Genomic DNA, 18,174 nt, shown 5'->3' on the forward strand with positions numbered 1-18,174 from the left:
GACCAGCGGACATGAAGAAAGATAGAACTCTATTAGGAGGCAAGAAAAATGGACGGATGGGCGTGGACCGAAGAAGTTTGTAACTTTTATGAGCCTCCAGAACAGTGAAGATGCCAAATGCCTCTTTTATCAGCTTAATCTATTAATTGAAGTGAACCTGTTTCCTTCCTGCTTCAGGGCTATTGCTTTTGTTTCCCCCCTTGTTTTGTTTGAGCTGATATACAGCTCTGTGGAGTTGTGTCTCTTTAGTAATCCGCTGGCTTGCGCGTTTATCCCTCATCCTGCCTTGCTTTTTTGGGAAGAAACGCCGCAGTGCAAAGCCTCTACGCTTAGTATTCACCTCCCATCTCATCTCTCAGGATAAAGGAGAGTAATACAGCGAGAAAAAGAAAAGAGAGAAAAGAAAGCAAAATAAAAATGCTTTAGGCTAATTTACACCTGCCAGTGAAAAAGGCAGTGTCTTACATGACAAACTGCGCTGTCCACGTGGCATGTGTTGGAGGTCTGAAGCAGAACCACCTCGGGCATTAGATCATGCTGGTGAGAGCCGGGATGCGGAATGCATGTCTCTGCATCCATAAATGCTCGTGACTGGGGAGCACATCATTGTTGCTGTAAAGGTCTGAAAGCAAAAGCCCTCAGAGACTTGTGTTGTTTTTTTGTTTTTTAAAAAAAAATCATCCCTGGGTATTCTGACGCTTTTGTCTGCATTATCTGGCTGGTTGGTTGGTGGTTTGCACGGTGGTGAGCAGCATTCCACTGCGATCCCATTTTAAACATCTGAATGTACTTTTTAAATAAAACACACACACACACACACACACACACACACACACACACACACACACACAAATGATGGAATGTGGGAGTGTTGGAACGGTGAAAGTGTAAGGAGAGGGCAAGGACACAGAGGCACAAGAAAGGTAGGCAGGCCTGTTTGAAACAAGCTGATTTACACCTCGGCTTGTGTTTTTATGACCACTACCACCTGCCGGCATGCCCCGCCGGGCTGTTCGTCCTCCCTCACGTTTTCGCCTCCCCATCCCCTCTTCTCTCTTCTCTCCCTCACGTTCCTCCCCTCCAGGGGTTGTTGGGTTCGTGACAGTGACAGCATCAGTCAAGGTTGTCAAGGGTCACGCTAACCCCCCCAACCCTCCCCAGGCTGAGTCCCAACAGTAATACGATCGGAGCCTCAGGTGACGAGAGCAGCGCCAGAGTGCTGACCCCTCGGAGAGCCGCTGTAATGCTGTAACGCCAGGGCCTCAGTCTCAGCTGGAGGAAGAGGAATAGAATGGAGGAAGGAGGAAGAGGGGGCGGGTGAATTGATGGGTAAAGCGATGAAGAGGCGCTGCCGATCCCAGGCTGTACAAACGTTGTGGTGGCTAGTGCCCGTGTGTGCTTTGTGTGCTTTGTGTGTATGTGTGCGTGTGTGCACATGGGTGCGTGTGTGTTTGTGTCTTTTAAGTTGGGATAAGTGAACAGGAGAAAAGAGAAAATGAAAGTTATTGATTGTATGTGTGTGTGTCTGTATCTGTGTGTGTGTGTATGTGACTGTGTTTGTATGCATGGGAGTGCAATACACACACACACACACACACACACACACACACACACACACACACTAATGCGCCCTTCCCCCTGTGGACAGTAGAGAATGGATCGATGGTTCCAGCTGGAGAGCAGTGATGGCTGATTCCTCTAACACCCTGCTAAAGCTCTGCAGCCAACCCACCTGTTACCAAGGGCATAGAACTGACAGTGAGATCGCAACAACAACACCCTTCCTTCCCCCACACACACACACACACACACACACACACACACACTCACTCACACTCACACACACACACACACATCCCAAACTCCACACTCTTTCATCACCACTCTCAAACACAAATTGAATACACCACGCCTCGTAAAGTAAGCTTTGATATTTTAGCTTAATGCAGCAAAATGAACATCACAGTACAGTGCAGCAGCCACTGGCTAAAAGTCAAAGCGTGATGTAGAGCAGCTCAGGCCTTGCTTCCACCCCTGGCTGTTCCTTTTTTGTCTTTGGAAAGCCAGAAGTGAATGAATCACCATTTAATCACGGACAGTTCGCCCAGCGCCAGAGACACCCAGCCAGACACGCAGCCAGGAGGTGGAAGAAGGTGCTTTGCTTTCGAGGTGGAGTGAGGTGATGAGTCTTCGTAATCAGAGCACGAGCACTTGTCACCTCTGTAATCAGCGGTCGCATCGACCAGACTCACCAGGGGGAAGGCTGCAGACGTAGTTTAATAGCAGCCTTGTGCCAGTTGATCCATATGTCATTATAACCGCATAAGTGTCTGAGCTAAAGGTCGTTCGGTATCTCCTTGAACGTGACTCACATACCTATGAGGAGCAGATTGGCCACTTAGTCATCCTTCACCTTGCATCTTACAGTGGCTTCACTGTAAATATACAGTATATGATAAAAAAATAAATATAAGTTCCTGAAAGCTTGTCCACAGGTTTTAACAATCAGGTCATAATGCTGAAACGGATTCAGTTTTGTGCTTTTGGTCTGTCTGTTTCCTCTGCTCCTCTCATCCTGAACAGCAACCTGCTCACTGCATGTCTCTCCTCCACCAAAGCACATCCATCACTCTCTCTTTTCTCATCTGCAGTGGCCATCAGTCACTCTGTAATTCAGCCCTGGCCTTCTACTGACCTAGTCGGCCTTAACCTAATAAGCTGTAGGCACTACCAGTCTGATTCTTTATTTTTTCTAGCTACTGATTCAATTTAGCTGTTGCCCAAATGTTCTTCTGGCTCCTTGGTTTGACTTTTGCTCTGAATTCTTGTCCTTCGTTGGATGTTTATCACTAGTGTTGGTGGGTATTGGCTGCGTCTGAACATTTTTTTATTCATTTTATTTACTCAGCACTCCATATTCCATGTTATGCCAACAGTTTATTGACTTGTCTTGCTTAGTGTTTATATAATTAGAATCTCTACGTACAAAGACATATCATTATGGACACTCTTGCCAGCACGCAGTCAAAACACTGACGGCACAAACGCTACCAGACAATTGAACAAAATGCACACGTCCATGCACATGCGAAGGGCATATTACCCTAACTTTGTGTGACAGACTGAGACGTGCATGGTCTCACACACACACACACGAAACCCACACGCATGTGCACTCTCTCACACATCCACACCCCACCTCTCTCTCACACACACACACACACACCGACACATGCGCACACACACACACACACACACACAGAGAGAGAGAGAGAGAAAAATGCACGCACAAACACACACTGACATCTCTGTGACATGTGGATGCCTGGTTGCTGAGTGGAACCGATTTGCATGGCTAGCAGCAGCTATCTCGCAGGCTCCCACAGGCTCTCATGCACTGCCACTAGCCCCCTGCTGTATACCATTTTAGCTGCGGACAAGCTAGAAATGAGATGTGCAAAAAACATGACTCTGTCACGCAATGCATTTGTTCCTATGTAAAATGGCTTGTCTAGCTCCAGTAAGTGGGCAGAACAGGATTCCCATTGATTTCTGTCCTCTTTGTGCTGAATCCATAAGGCATCATGCCACAAGGTATGATTCTGTTGTTTCACAGGAGTAAAGGCATACTAAACACTGGCAGAACGAACAGTAACAATTTAGGAGGCACATGAAGGAGGCTTGTTGATAAAATATGCAAAGTGGTTGATCCTTTCATTCTGCCCATTGCCCAATTTGACGAACTGTTAACCAAACACCTCCTCTATTGATCCCCTGGTCAGATGGATGGTGAATTGGTCGCTCTATTCATTACGCTCTATCCATAACTCACTGGTCCTTCAAACCATTGGACAAGAGTCTGGTCATCCCACAGGTTCGTTAATCACTAGCGTGGTCGATAGCTATCGGACAGCACTCTATGGAGTGCCTTTTTAAGTAATCAAGAAGATGTTGCTCCGCAGTCTGAGGGAGACAAATGGATAGTGTCTAACGACGAAAACCGGACCGTTTGCCGGATGAATGATGCCAGTGACATAATCAGAATGCAGGCAGGGATCCAGCAGCCAGGCTGACAGCGGAAGAAGATAAAGTGGTAAAGTAAACAAAAAAGTAATAATTACAAGGATTACCGCAGCATGAGCAATGCGCATCACCCAATGCGATTAAACTGACAAAAGCAGACATACAGCTCCAGGGAGCAGGCCAAAATGTGATGAGGTGATGGTTGATAACATTGTTTTGCACCCGAAACGGAGCGCATTACAGGAAGCCCAGATTCACCATCAGCACCGCAAGAAATAATAGAGGATGAAAACATGATGGAATTAGGAGCAATCACCAGGGTCAAGGTCAGATAGTCATCACAGGGAAAAGCTGTTTCGTCTGTTTCGTGTGGCATATCAAGCCTTCATCTTTGACAGGATAGTGTACAGCAGACAATAAAAGAGTTGGGGGAGAGATAGGGAGGAGGACTCAGGGGTCCAGGTCCTCTTGGACACTCTGGCTTGCATGCTGTGGTATGCTTGGCCATTCCCATTCCCATAAGTACCACTATTCCTTTTGTTGCTGGAATAATTGATTCAATTTCAACAATAATTACAGTCCATGTTAATAACGCAGATGAAAAGGAATATGCTTTTGAAAATGTGAGACTCTTTTACACCCTCCAGGGCATTACTTTTGCACACATGGTCACAAAGCAGATTTGGAACTGGTGCTCAAGAAGTGCAAGCCTTAAGAAAAGGTTTTTGCAGAGACTTGCCCCTATATTTAACTGTCATAACCAGTTCTGGACTGTTGGGGATTTTTTTTGTGTGTTTTGAACAGTGTGAAAATGCCTCAAGCTCAGCCTCTGCTTTCAGAACCTGGGACTGAATTGTTACTCTCGGCTTTGGTCTTTTTTCCCCTGGATTTTGTGCACACTTTTTTTGATTTTCTGACCAAGCACCCATCACTTTCATTGTACCAATATGTCTGCGGGTATTGCATTAGGGGCCTGCCTCCCTCGAACACAGTCACAAGCCTCAAATCAGAGAAGAGGGCACTCATCCAGGCCACTGACAGGGAAAGGGAGATGATTCATTTGTAGTACATAAAGTACAATTACAAATGCTTTCATTTTTTTCATTGTTCACTGTTCAGCCCAGACAGCATAATAGACCTTGCCAGAATAACAAGCATCCCTGTAGGTTATGTCTACTCAATAGTTCCTGCAGGTTTCCAGATCAGTGCTGTCGGGTCACTGCACTAATCACAACGCTAATTTGCTTCTGGTTCTATGTTAGTGTTTCAATAACAACATCTGTAGTGTTGCCAGGAATCTTGCCTGTGGTTGTGTTGCTTGGGATGGTGAAACTCTGCTCCAAGTGCAAACACACACAAATATTTAGCCGCTCAAGTGCTCTCAGTCATTCACTCTTTCAAAGAAGACATCCTCCCACACATGCATCTGCCTGCAGCTGCAGTCAGTGGGAAGTCGGTACATTTGTTTGGGCACAGGAAGAAGCTGTGTGTATATGCAAGAGCAGTGTTGGGGTATGAAAGATGAAAATAATCTCTCTTCTCTTTTTTTTCTTGATAGGAAATGGCAAAGTATCAACCTGAGGGGGTTTAAGCCCCCCCCCCATCTTCCCTCAAGCAAATGCCTCATTCTCTTCATCGCCTCATGGACCTTGAGACCTGTAGAGGGCGGAGCTTTTGATTGGACGTCTCATCCATCCATCTCTGGGGACACAATTGGTGAGTGTGATAGATACTGCCCCACTCTCCCTGCCTCCTTGGCTGTCTGCATGTAACAACTCTTTGGTTTGCTTCCTTTACATTCAGTGGAGCAGGGGACAGCCCCTCCACCCCCCACCCCAAAGAAAAATATCCTCGGTGTTCTTGCCAAAGACCGATGATTTATTTGCCATTTTAGCTAAGTGCTGTTTTGCATCAACAGCAATATACCATGTTGCCGTCACAAGTGTTAACATCAGGCATCATCAGTATTAGCAGTGGCAACCGTTTGGCAGGCCTGTAGCAACAGTGCTCTAATCCACTCCCCCCCCCCCCACCCCGGTTCCGGCTCATCCAGACAACAGCCGACTTTGGGACGGACTGGGGCCGGTTCTAACACTTACTCGGAACAGAGGCAGATCTGCTCCAGAGTCAGGCGCCACCAGGGAAGAATGGTAATAAAGAGTAAAGGTTGTGTTCTCCTCCTCCTCTTCCTCTCCCTCCTCATACTCCATCAGTGATGCCCCTGTGCTTTGTAATTCTACTCAGACACTGTTGTTCTGGGAGGAGTAATGCTGCTGCCAGTGTCACAGTCCTGATGCACTATTTCTCAGTGGTAGCAGCGGTACCGCAAGCTGAATTGGGCTCGCACACTCCGCTTTTTACTAATAGTATTGAGGCAGGGTACTTTAAAATAGCAATGTGATACTTCTAAGCCAAACATCAATCTGTGTGAAAAACCACACTGAAATGTCTGTCTCCATTTGGAAAAATCTGGCATTTATAACACAGTAACTGAATCAACAGTCTATGCCCATTATGTGGCATAATTCAGGGTTAAGCGCCTCAAGGTTATACAATTTATGCACGTAGTCACTTAAGATAAGAGTATTTGCTGAATAATAAATACATGAATAAATTATGTTGGATTATATATTATATGGATCCTACAGTATGCATTAACAGAGAAGTCCATTAAAGGGTCTGTTTGAGGAAAGAGAGAGTTAAAGACAGAGAGGGATGTCTCATCAGAAGTGGTATTCAATAAGACAGGTGCAAGACAGTAAGACAGTATAATGGGATGTGTATAGGAGAAGTCTTTTGATGCGGCATGGAACAATTGTGAGGGTGCTTTTGTTGGCAAGGCAACGGAAGGTACTGACAGGTCACCTTATTCTGTCAGAGCCAAGTCTATTTAACACTGCTGGTCAGGCATATCACATTAAATATAAAGGAGCCTTTGTGTGTGTGCCCACCACCAAATTCAGAATGCCCATGCTTTATTTTATTGTCTCGTAGTTTTATATGTCATGATTGGGAAGTAATAGTCTTATATTTATTTAATCAACTTGACATATTAAATTCTAGGCTAGGAGAGTTGGATGAAATGAACAATTAAATTAAATTATTTAGCAAATGTGGTTACACGTTGATAACCATTTAGATTTCTTTCATTTACATGTAGATTTGAAATGTACAGTTAGATAGTACCTGTATAATAAAAACCTGGTCATGGTCCACATATATGGCAGTGTCTGCCTGTGGATTTTGCATGTTGGACGGAAGTGCTTGCGCCATCCTGCTACAGAGGTGACACCAAATCGATCCTGCAGACTTGGCTTTTTTTTTTTTTTGGGCGGCAACCCTGACAAAGGCAATCAATGATCACTGTGGTCAAGCCACAGGAAATGTCACTTGGCCAGCCGCATGAATGGCCGTCAAGATTTAACATATCGATCCCCCAACCCACCGGTTCTCCCTCAACCCTATGGCCTGACAGTGGGTGCATGTGGCCTCTGGTGTACTTTAAATGGCTCTGACTAGAGCTACACTTGGGTACTTGTTCAGTTTCTTCACAAACCTCTTGCACATCTCACCCTACCACACACACACACATACACAGACACACACACGCCTAAATTAAACATATAATTACTGTTCCCAAGCAGGATTGTCCTTCTGATTAACAATAGGTTGCTTTCATTATGGTCTACCAACTACTTTATTTTTCCAAGACCGAGCAAGAGAGCAATCACACAGCTGTTGAGAAGATTGTTGATTGAAGCAATCAAAGGGGTCACATTTCACAATCTAAGATGTCTAGATTTTTTTTTTGCACTTTTCTAAAGGCCCTTGCTCTGCTTCGAAAGACCTCTGACATGCTTTTAAAGAGATGAGTTCACCTCACTTATTCAAGTGGCTCCCTATTGATCTTGAAGCAGCAGCAGCAGCCTTAACAGTCATCAGGTAATAGCCCCCTGTGTGAGGCTCTGAAGGTTAAGAAGCTAAGACTGTCGATGGGTCTGTTCAAATCAAAGTCGAAGGGATGAGTGACAGAAGGAGCAGGAGAGGAAAAAGAACAAGAAGAAGTGACAGAAGATGTCGAAGAAGACAATGAAGAAGAAAACAACGACAGGGATGAAGAGGAAAGGAAAAGATAAAGTTGAGAGGAAATCAGGATTGGAGAGGGCTAAACCAGGGACACCGATTGAGTTTGAGAGGCAAGATCAAACAAAGGGAAAAAAGGTGTAAAAGGAATGACTCTTTGTCCATTATTCCAGTGCCAGTAGCCCGATAGCGATCGATTACCCTCGCAGTAGTAGGATCTGGGGATGGATTAAGGCCATCAGGACCTCACACATCTACAAGGATTTTGTGCTCCTTGCGCGACTCCCCCATCATTTTCTCTCTTGACGTGCTGCCATGGCTATTTTTACCCTAACCGCATCTGCCAATGGGCACTCAGATGGCCGTTGATTGTTCATCTCGACCCTCTGTTGCGTCACCTTTGTTTCTGTCCATCAGGTCTACAGCTTTTTTTGTTCTCTCGTCAGATCTTTTGTTACTTCATCCTTGTGAGATGGCTTTAATGTAATCCTCATTATCCTCGGCAGACAAAGATGGTTGTGGTAGAAAATAATGTGGAACTTTGTTGAACTTTGAAGATGTTATGGGGAAAAAATGGGCGAATACGTCATTGTCAGCTGGGAGAAGAATTAATCGTCTGCTTTCTGTGGAGCAGTAGGGGGAATGGGGGATTTTGCACGCAGACAATCCCTTGTGGACCAGAGTCTGTAGCGGATGAATAATATACCGGCATGGGAGATGCTGCTCAGCAGAACAGTAAACATGAGACAAAACACAGTCAGAGAAACCATTTTCTCCGTCTCTGGTTTCCTCAGAAACATAGGAATTTATTTATGAGCGTGCAAATTGTACAGAAGCAAAGCAAACACCTGTTTGTGCTGTTTTTTTGTCTATCTCGCTGTCCTTGTAGCCCCCATGTTATACAGTATAGCTATCATGTTTATCATGTTATCATAGCGTAAATATCTTCCTTATGCCCTTACATGCTGCCATGCATACTGAGTTTTATTATTGTTTTCACAAGATGGAAAGAATTATTTTTTGAGCTGAGTGGTAACACACAATAGACGCACAGTGGCCATTTTGGGCTCTATGAGTACTCAATTATGTTGTTAGGGTACTGTGCGTCAACAGAAGACAGACAATTAAAGAACACCCATCTTTCTCTTTCACACTCCCTCTCTTTCTCATGTGTCCACTGAGTCGGCACACACACACACACACACACACACACACACACACAGTGAGAGAGAGAGAGAAAGAAAGCGAGAAAGAGAAAAAAGTCTGCCATTCTCTCATGAGCAGAGTAATGAGAACCTCAGACCTAACGAGTTCAGTACATTTATCACGCGCCTCCATCTAATGGTTTCTACGCCAAGGCTGAACATGCATCTAGCCAGACAAATAGGGCTGTTTGTCTCCAGAGGCCTCTGGCAGGTGTGTGTGTGTGTGTGTGTGTGTGTGTGTGTGTGTGTGGGGGGGGGTGTGTGAGAGTGAGTGTCTGTGTCTGTGCATGCACGCTTATGTGTGCGAATTGAGGGGTGGGCGCTAAAAACAAATCTGTTGTCACTGTTGATTATTCCTTCCCTTGTTCTCTCTATCTCCCTCCTTGTTATTTTGCCCTCTTTTACCTCCCTCCTTCCTCATTCCCCAACTCCCTTCATCTTCATCTGTCTTCATTTCACTCTTTTTTCACCTTCCCTCCCTCTCTCTCTTTCTCCTTCTCTTCTATTCTCATCTTCTCTCTCTACCATTTCTCATCCTAATATCTTCATCTCTCTTCCCTCCATCTTCTCCACCTTCTTGTGCTCCATGACCCTCACATCTCTCCATCATACTCTCTCTCTCTTTTTTTTCTTTCCCTCACTCACTTCTCTCTCTTCCGTCACTTTGTGGCGGCAGCGTCTGCAGTGTGTCCTTCAGTGTGACACCCAGAGCAGTGTGAATGATGACTGCAGGGATAAGCTGTCGTGATGAAAGCTTATTCTGCGTATTCCCGCTTTTTTCCCCTCCCTCTCTTTGATTCACGGCCTCGTGCGCTCTGCCTTGTCGTGCCTCCGTTTCCCACTTTCTCTCTCTCTCTCTCTCTCTCTCTCTCTCTCCAACTCTTTAACCGTCTTTCTTTCGCATTATCACTCGTTTCGCCAGTGTGTGATCACCCGCTCTTTGTATTCCGAACAAGCGCAAGAAGGATGGAAATGATCCCGGAAACAAGGTAGGGGGGGGATTCGATTCCTATCCCAACAGCGGGGCCTGGCTGTTGCCGTTGCGCTGTTCTTTTTTCTCTTCTTTCTTCTCCCGTATCATCCGGAGATGAAAAGTGCCGAGGCGACAGGAGTGAATAGAGCGCAGATCAGCATGGGCTGTCTGCCTTGGGACGCTGCGTCATCAGGTTTTGAGATACAGTGGCTTTTGTTGTTCACCTCAGGTACTGAGGCTGTCACTGAGCAGTGGCAAACAATATGGCTGAGGTCGCGACCGTCCCCTTGTTTCCTTTGTCTGTCGGCGTGTGCCACTGGTGCGGTCAGACACGGCAGCCACATACATTGACCTTTGTGTGGGGCGGGTTAATAGTGTTTAAGCTGCAGCAATCTGGTGGTCAGCAGACACACTGATTGAGAGGCTGATTGGTGACTTGGGGGGGGTGTGTGTTAGTGTTAATTTTGTCACCTATTTTTAATTTAGTCTTAGTCTTGTGACGAAATGTCCTTTTTAGTCTTTGTCATATTTAGTCATTCAAATACCATTTTTGCTAGTCAAGTTTTAGTCGACTAAAAGTCTCGTCATTTTAGTCTAGTTTTAGTCAAAAGAAAACTAAAGGTATCTTAGTCTTAGTCAGTTTTAGTCAACACATTTTAGTCTTTTTTTTTATAACAAATTATTTCTGATTACCATTTGAGTCAAATAGTGTTTCACACATCTCAATTTTCCAACAATATTGTGTGTCCACAGGGCTACTCGTCTGTTATAATTACTCATTCTGATTTTTTGTCAGTCAGTATGTTTACATGCACAGGTAAGTCGAGCTACAGTTATAGCTCGGCTGGGATTTGACCATAGACAGTAAAAGATTTGACTGGACCACTGTCATATCGTGTAGACCAGTGTTTCTCGTGGTGGTCCGGGATCACTGGTGGTCCATAAGCTATCCCAAGTAGTCCATGAGCAGGCGTGGTAAAATATAATATAGATGAGTTGTTTGCAATATTGAACCAACTTGTATGTAAAAACAGTTCTGCAACACTGTCTATGTAAGATTTGCCAGTTTAAATCATACAGTATGAATCCACACAATAAGCAAATTGCAAAGACAAATAAGCAAGGTGGTTCAGTGAGTAGGCCTATTATGGAGACTAAGTATAGGCTACTGTTGAAGTAGGTCTAATCTTTTTTTTTTTTTAGCTAGGGTTAGTTAAGTGGTCCTGAAACTGAAAAAGTTTAATACTTTGGCCTATGACAGTGTTTCTTAATGTTTTACTCCGCCTCGCTAGATGGCGATATGCGCCCAAACACAACACATTCCCCAAACAGACTCCCCATCTTAGCCATAGCAAACTTGCTAGCGAACTTTCCATATTAGCTTACTTGCTAGCATACTTTGCATCATCAGTCTAACTAGTTAAATAGTTGACATTACATGATGAACATTTTCGTATGGACATTCTGGGGGATGTTAATTTGTATGAGAGAAGCTTCAACTTCAGGGTATGTAGCATTGTGGCATAAAGCTTAGGTAGTTAGCTTGCTAACTCTGGCAGAAATCTCCAGTGTTCTTGTTCCATGTAGTTTCGTGTTGCAGCCACAGGGTTGCAGCAACAGCACGTGGACTAGCCTACAGGAAAGCTGTTGCGTTATGAACTCATTCGAATATTTTGAAAACGTAACAGCTAGATATTCTGTCTTCTCATTTTGTAGACGAAAATGAAGAGAGATTTTATCTTAGTTTTTATTTCATGCAAAACATTTTAGTCTCTCGTCTTTTTTTAGGTCAACAATAATGCATCTTAAGATGGTCTTAGTCAGTGTTTCAGGACATTACTGCCGTCTCGTCTTTGTCTTGTCTTAGTCATGAAAAAAAAGGTCGTTGACGAACATATTTCCTCTTGTCTCGTCTGACGAAATTAACACTAGTGTGTGTGTGTGTGGGAGGAGTGGTGCAGCTATTCAATCAAACACACACACACGCATACACACACACACACACACACACACACACACACACACACACACACACACACACACACAGACAGGTTAACATAAGAACAGTATACACAAACTCATACAAAGCCACATCAGAAATGTTTACAACATGAATGGGAGACAAGGCCAACTGTGGAGTACTGTGTTGGACATTGGGACGATAAATCACAATTTCCGGTGGTGTTTGCATTCAAGCTGACATCATCACACTGACTTTCAGATCCTCCCACCTCTTTTCCCCTTCCTCCCTCCACCTCCCTGCCCCCTCCGGCCCAGTGCTCTCATGGAAGACCTGGTCAAGCCACTGCCCTTTGTCAGGAAAACGACAAGCCAGCACAAAATATGAACCCACCTTAAAGACGCTGAGCTGCAAGGTTTTCCCCCTTTTTCTTTTTTTTTTTTTTTTTTTTTTTTTTTTTTTTTTAACTCAAAGCCCCCCTCTAACCTTCACTCCTCCTCAAGTTTCCGCTCTAATCAGTCATTCCTCTCCTCTGTGTGTGGGGGTGGGGGGATGGGGGTTAGTGGTGCGGTGACGCATATGTGCTAAAGGCACAGAGCAGTTTTTTGGCAATCACATTTTTTTTTTTTTTTCAAGCCTTCTGCTCTTAGTCTCCTCCACCACCACCACTGCCGCTGTTGCTGTCAGTCAGTCAGTCAGGCTCTGGACCTACCTCGGGTCAATTTTCTCACACTCCACCGGCACCCTGCTCCCAGAACTCCAGCACTCATGCATGCATAAACCATGTCTGCTGGTTGCAGCGCACTGTATGCCCACTTGATCCACAATTATGTGGGCAAATTTGTACAATTTGAATAGTGTTATTCTCCCTTGCACAGAAACACCTTGGCAGTGATGACCTGCAGGACTTTGTTGCACTCAAAAATCCTCATTTATTCTGTCAACTTGACTCATTTCCCAGACTGTTCCAGTAACTTAAATGTTTATGTCTTCAAAGGCTTACTGGGATGCTGCCCAGAGAAATGGCACGTCATGTGACTACAGTGCTGTGCAATCTACACTGCCATGCTGCACTGCAGTGCAGATTAGGGTTTGAGTGTAGGCATGAAAAGCTTGCGACAGATGATCTCAGTCTCATCTCGGTCAGTGTTGCTCATTTTTTTTGCGTGCACTCTAAACCCCTGGATTCAGATAGGGCAATACGGCCACCCAGATGTTACCAAGATAATGCCTTGTTTGACCTTTTTCATAGGACATCAAAGTAAAATCACATTCCGAAGCGATAAGATACATTTTGTGGAACAGGATTAGACAATGTCATTTGCTGTTTGCTGTAACAAACTGCAATCCTCTTTGCAGATCGGCTTGCCAAATATTGTCATAGCTGTTTTCTAATGCAGTCTAGTGGACTGCAGTGTGTTTTCGAGGTTGTGTGTGTGTGTGCTAATACCTCAGACTGGATACTGTCCAACTTCACTTCTGGCTATAATTATGACATAATACATTTAAACTTTTCACCACACTGTAATGCTATACAATGCAGCTATCTTAAAATGATACATTGCATCTTTCAGTAACTCGCCACACTGTAATAGTATATGCACAGTCCGCAAAATGATTACCCTTGGGGTCAGAATTGGGTAATACTTATTATTCAGTGGTTCAATCTTACCCTCACAAAAAAAAAAAAAAAAACATTAATCAAGACCATCGCCCAGCATGAGGTGTCATCTCAAAATTCTCCAGGCGTATTTGTCCCCCAATTAGCATGTGGTCTGGTCCAGCAGCTGTGTCACTGTAACAGACCTGTTTGTTCGTGGTGTTAATGCCTTAAGACCTCTGCCTCTCATTGGTAAACATGGCCAGCACAGGCACACAGCCTAATTAGCACTTCTGTCTGGATGGGGGCCCAAGCTTCTCATCATGTCTTGTCCGAGTCTGTCGGCTGTGGAGCCTGCGGGTTCTGGGTGAGGTTTTTTTGCAGTGTCAGCCGTCGTACAGACGCTGGTTTTTATTTTTAGGAATGTTGAAGTTGTCCTGTTCATATCATATTTTCAGCTCATTCTAGAAAGTAATGCCATGCAAATCGCGTCCTCAAATAAACTGGTCTTGACATGGATCGAGGAATCTTCATATTGCTTTTGATCTTCAGTCTTGATGAGCCATAGCTTACATTTCCTGTCTGAACAGTTTCCACCATCAGTGACAGTTGCTGTTTAGTGTAGAGTCTCACTGTTACTCTTATTGTAATCAGGATGTCTCCATTTATGGGATGGCCTCTATTTTATAATTTGAGATGCAATAAATCCACTTTATGGTGTTATTGTTATACACTGTCCACACTCGTGCCAACAGATATATTGACTTTCACCCTCAAGCAGCATTGTTGTTGTACAAAGTTTCCCTTGCTGACTTTGGGTAAAGTAAACTTTCATCTCCAGGGGTCATTGGTAATAAAGGGCTTAGTCTACGAATACCTTGGATCACATTTGTCTGACGTTTGAGGTCCAGTGCCACACTTTGTTTTGAAAATGGACACATATTTGAGGACGTGCCAGGTCAAGTCTGGATTAACTCAAATCCGGAAACACAAGAAAAATAACACCCTTTCCGCCTTTGTGTGTGTGTGTGTGTGTGTGTGTCAGTGTGTGTCACTTTACCCTTACCGGTGTCCTGAATTGAGTGAAAGCATCTGTAGAAATCCTCTCAGGTTGTGAAGGTTTTTGGCAGACGAGAGGCTATTGTCATCACTGGACCCTGCCTAAGTAAATAGATCAGTCCTTGTCCTTCAGTAACCTTCAGTCTCCACGGGGTGCTGCATGATGGCCACCTTGTTAATGCTTGCCCCAAGCCGTCTGTTGCAAACCTCGGCACCAATTCCAATAATTGGTCTAAATCACCCTCAAAAATAACCTTTTATGTCGACGATCCACAGGGCTTTTTTTCGACCACTGAAGGTGTCCTTTCGTAGCCGGCAGTCTTAGTTGAAATGAGATGTGAACACCTCTCTGCAGCTCCTGATGCAATTGTTAGCTTGCCGAGTTAAATTGCATTCCATTACTGTTGTAAGTCAGTTATGAATCAATAGGTTAAAAATGCATTCTATAATGTTGTATTGTGATTGGATTAGTCATTTTGATATCTAACTGTACGCTGGACGCTGATAAATTCAAAGTCATTTGTGTCGTGTATTTTCTGAGTGTCCAATCTATTTGTTGCACTGTGTGTCTGTGTGTGTGTGTGTGTGTGTGTGTGTGTGTGTGTGTGTGTGTGTGTGTGTGTGTGTGTGTATTTGTGTGTGTACACTAATCTGTAACCATGTGACAAAGGACATCTGACCTATTTTTGTGTAATTAGCCATTCTTGAGCCGCCCGCGCGGCAAGGTTATAGACATTCCGCCCAGCGAACAGTAGTGCCCTGTGTGCCCCTGCGGCAGTGCGCCAGCTTAGACATCTCAATTTACCGCTCTCTCTCTCCCCTCTCCTCCTCGTTCCGTTTACTGTTATTGGACTCACATGGTGACCCCATCAGGCTCATTTTTTAACCTGTGTCAAAGCCTCAGAAGAACACCCCAACCCCCCACCCACCCACACCACACACCCACACACACACACACACACACACACACACACACACACACACACACACACACACACACACACACACCCCATAATGCTTGGTCGGGAAAGAGCAGGAAATGGAGAAAATGAGATAAATGTTATAATCTCCTCATACTAAACTCCGCAGTCCGGAGGTCAAGGCCCCAAAGCAGAGGGCTGAGGTTATCAGTCCTGCAGTAAGTCAAATGTTATTTGTTAACCAATTTCAGCATTTTATTATGCAGGATAGGAGCGGTGGGTGAAGCACAAGTTAGGTCCTTATGAGGTTATAAAATCAACTTTTAGAATGGGCATAGAATAACAATAGAATATTGTTAAAATTCTATGAACCAAATAGACTCATAGTCTCTCTCTATGAAACTATCTGTCTACTTATATTCTATAGATTGTTTAGAAGAGAAGGCTGGAAAATGTTATTTACCAGAATAAATACAATTTATTCTGCTTCTTTTTACATATAAATGTAGCTAATATGGCCAGTGTAGAGGTGCACATTGCTGTTGTGCCTGGCTGTAGGAATTTTAATAAGTGGTCTCATGGTGGTTACATGTCAGAGATTGTGTATGTGTGCTAATGTGAACTGCAGTAACCCATGTAACCCATGAAAAACACCCTGTCAGGTTTATGTTTTGTTGGCTCCAATTGCGATTTAGAAATTGCTTCCCTGCTCCCTGGCCACAAGGCAAACGGAAGATGAATACCTCAGTTACTCAGCCTCCTCTGCCCTGACTCATTCTGGCTCTCTCTAACCTTAACAGTGTGTGTAAAGATGGAAACTTGGAGGACATTTTTCTTTTTGCATTTTACATCGGGGTGGGGGGTGTAAACCCACTTTCAAGTGCCATGTACCATTTTCATCAAATACTGGGATGTGTTTCTGTTGCCTCGTTCCTTGGCAGTTCATGAAATTCTCCCCTCTAAAAGCTTGTTCGGATGAGACTGCTGTATTTTTCACTCTGGAGTGGGCAGCTCTTTTAAGCCTTTGTGTTCTCACATCCCCTCCACGCACCGAAAGGGAACATAGTCCCTCTCAGTCCCTTATGGACGTTAGAGGGTCGGCAGACCAGTGATGGGAGCCATCATGGGCCATCTACGAAAGACCTGCTCTCGCTAGAGAAAAGTGGCGACAAAGGTCACCGTGCCACATTTTCAATTTTCTCCCTAGCACCTCTCAGCCCGAAAGCAATTTTCTTGACCACAGACAGACTGCATGGCCCACAGACAGTCCATCTCACTGTTGTGCCAGATGCATACTGAAATGAGCATGTGGGAGTGAGCCACTATCACTGAGCCCTTGGAGTGAGCCAAAAAAAATAAATCCACCTCGGCATTCCATAAAGGTGGTTATACTTTATGTATGGCGAACTCCTGTAGAAGCTAGACTTCAAAAAGCCAAACCCAAAAGACCTTTAAGCACATATGCAGCAGATGCCAAGAGTCCAATCATTCAGTTTCAAAGTCTTGTCAGTGATCCATCTCCCATTTTCCCCCTCAAGTCAGTGAATCGTAAGAGATACTAAGAGGACAGCTGTGGAGGCAAGAAGAAATGACCAACAGATCAAAACTGCGTCAGATTTCCAATGTTCTTGAACAGTGCAGACAATAGAGAAAGAGATGTGTATTGTAATGAAGAATAAAGAAACCAAAAGGAACCAGAATTATTTAATGGTTAATTTCTCACTTAACTGTTCTGTATTATATTTAGCTAATTTAATCAAACAGCCAAATTGGCTTCCAATGACTTCTCAATGATGTCTCAATGTCTTTATTTTGTCCTGACAAGTTGCACTGAGATTAGAATCTTTTGTTTCTGAGAGAGCCCTGGCCAAGGTAGATGCCCCTGGCCTTCTGGCACCAACGCAACATCGATAACAACAAAACAAAGACAAAACAAAGGGATTACTGTACCTCACAGGAACATCATGACAGATTATTGAATCAAACTTTTAAAGCCTTCATGCATGAACACTTTCTGCTGATCAACAAATCACAAGTATCACACCACTCCAATTGTTTTGTCCTAAACAAACACTGAAGGCCAATAACAGATATAAACGTCCATAACTGCACACCTCCATCCCACAGTCTGACGGAGTGATTGACACCGGCCGCTTGAGATGCAAAAGCACGCCTAGCATACTCTCATACTCGCACATCACGTTGACCTCCACCTAATCGTCTTGACGTTTGGTGCCCATAACTGGGTTTGTTTAGGCGGCCTCCACAGTCTTGCCTAGGCTGTCTGGCTGCCCGCCTAATCCCCCAGGAGGCTATGCATCTGAGTGATGCTGGGCTAGGCTGGGCCGGTG

At 44.4% G+C, this 18,174-nt stretch overlaps 1 protein-coding gene across 1 annotated transcript in view; it reads left to right on the forward strand.

Moving 5' to 3' along the window:
* LOC125285683 (semaphorin-6D-like) overlaps nt 1-18,174 on the forward strand; it is a 90,999-nt gene that overhangs the window by 39,510 nt on the left and 33,315 nt on the right. The window contains exon 3 of the mRNA XM_048230224.1: nt 5,582-5,739. The gene's annotated coding sequence lies outside the window, so the exon portion shown is untranslated. The remainder of the gene's footprint in view (nt 1-5,581; nt 5,740-18,174) is intronic.

Source organism: Alosa alosa, chromosome 20, assembly GCF_017589495.1.
Source record: "Alosa alosa isolate M-15738 ecotype Scorff River chromosome 20, AALO_Geno_1.1, whole genome shotgun sequence".
Lineage (NCBI taxonomy): Eukaryota > Metazoa > Chordata > Actinopteri > Clupeiformes > Clupeidae > Alosa > Alosa alosa.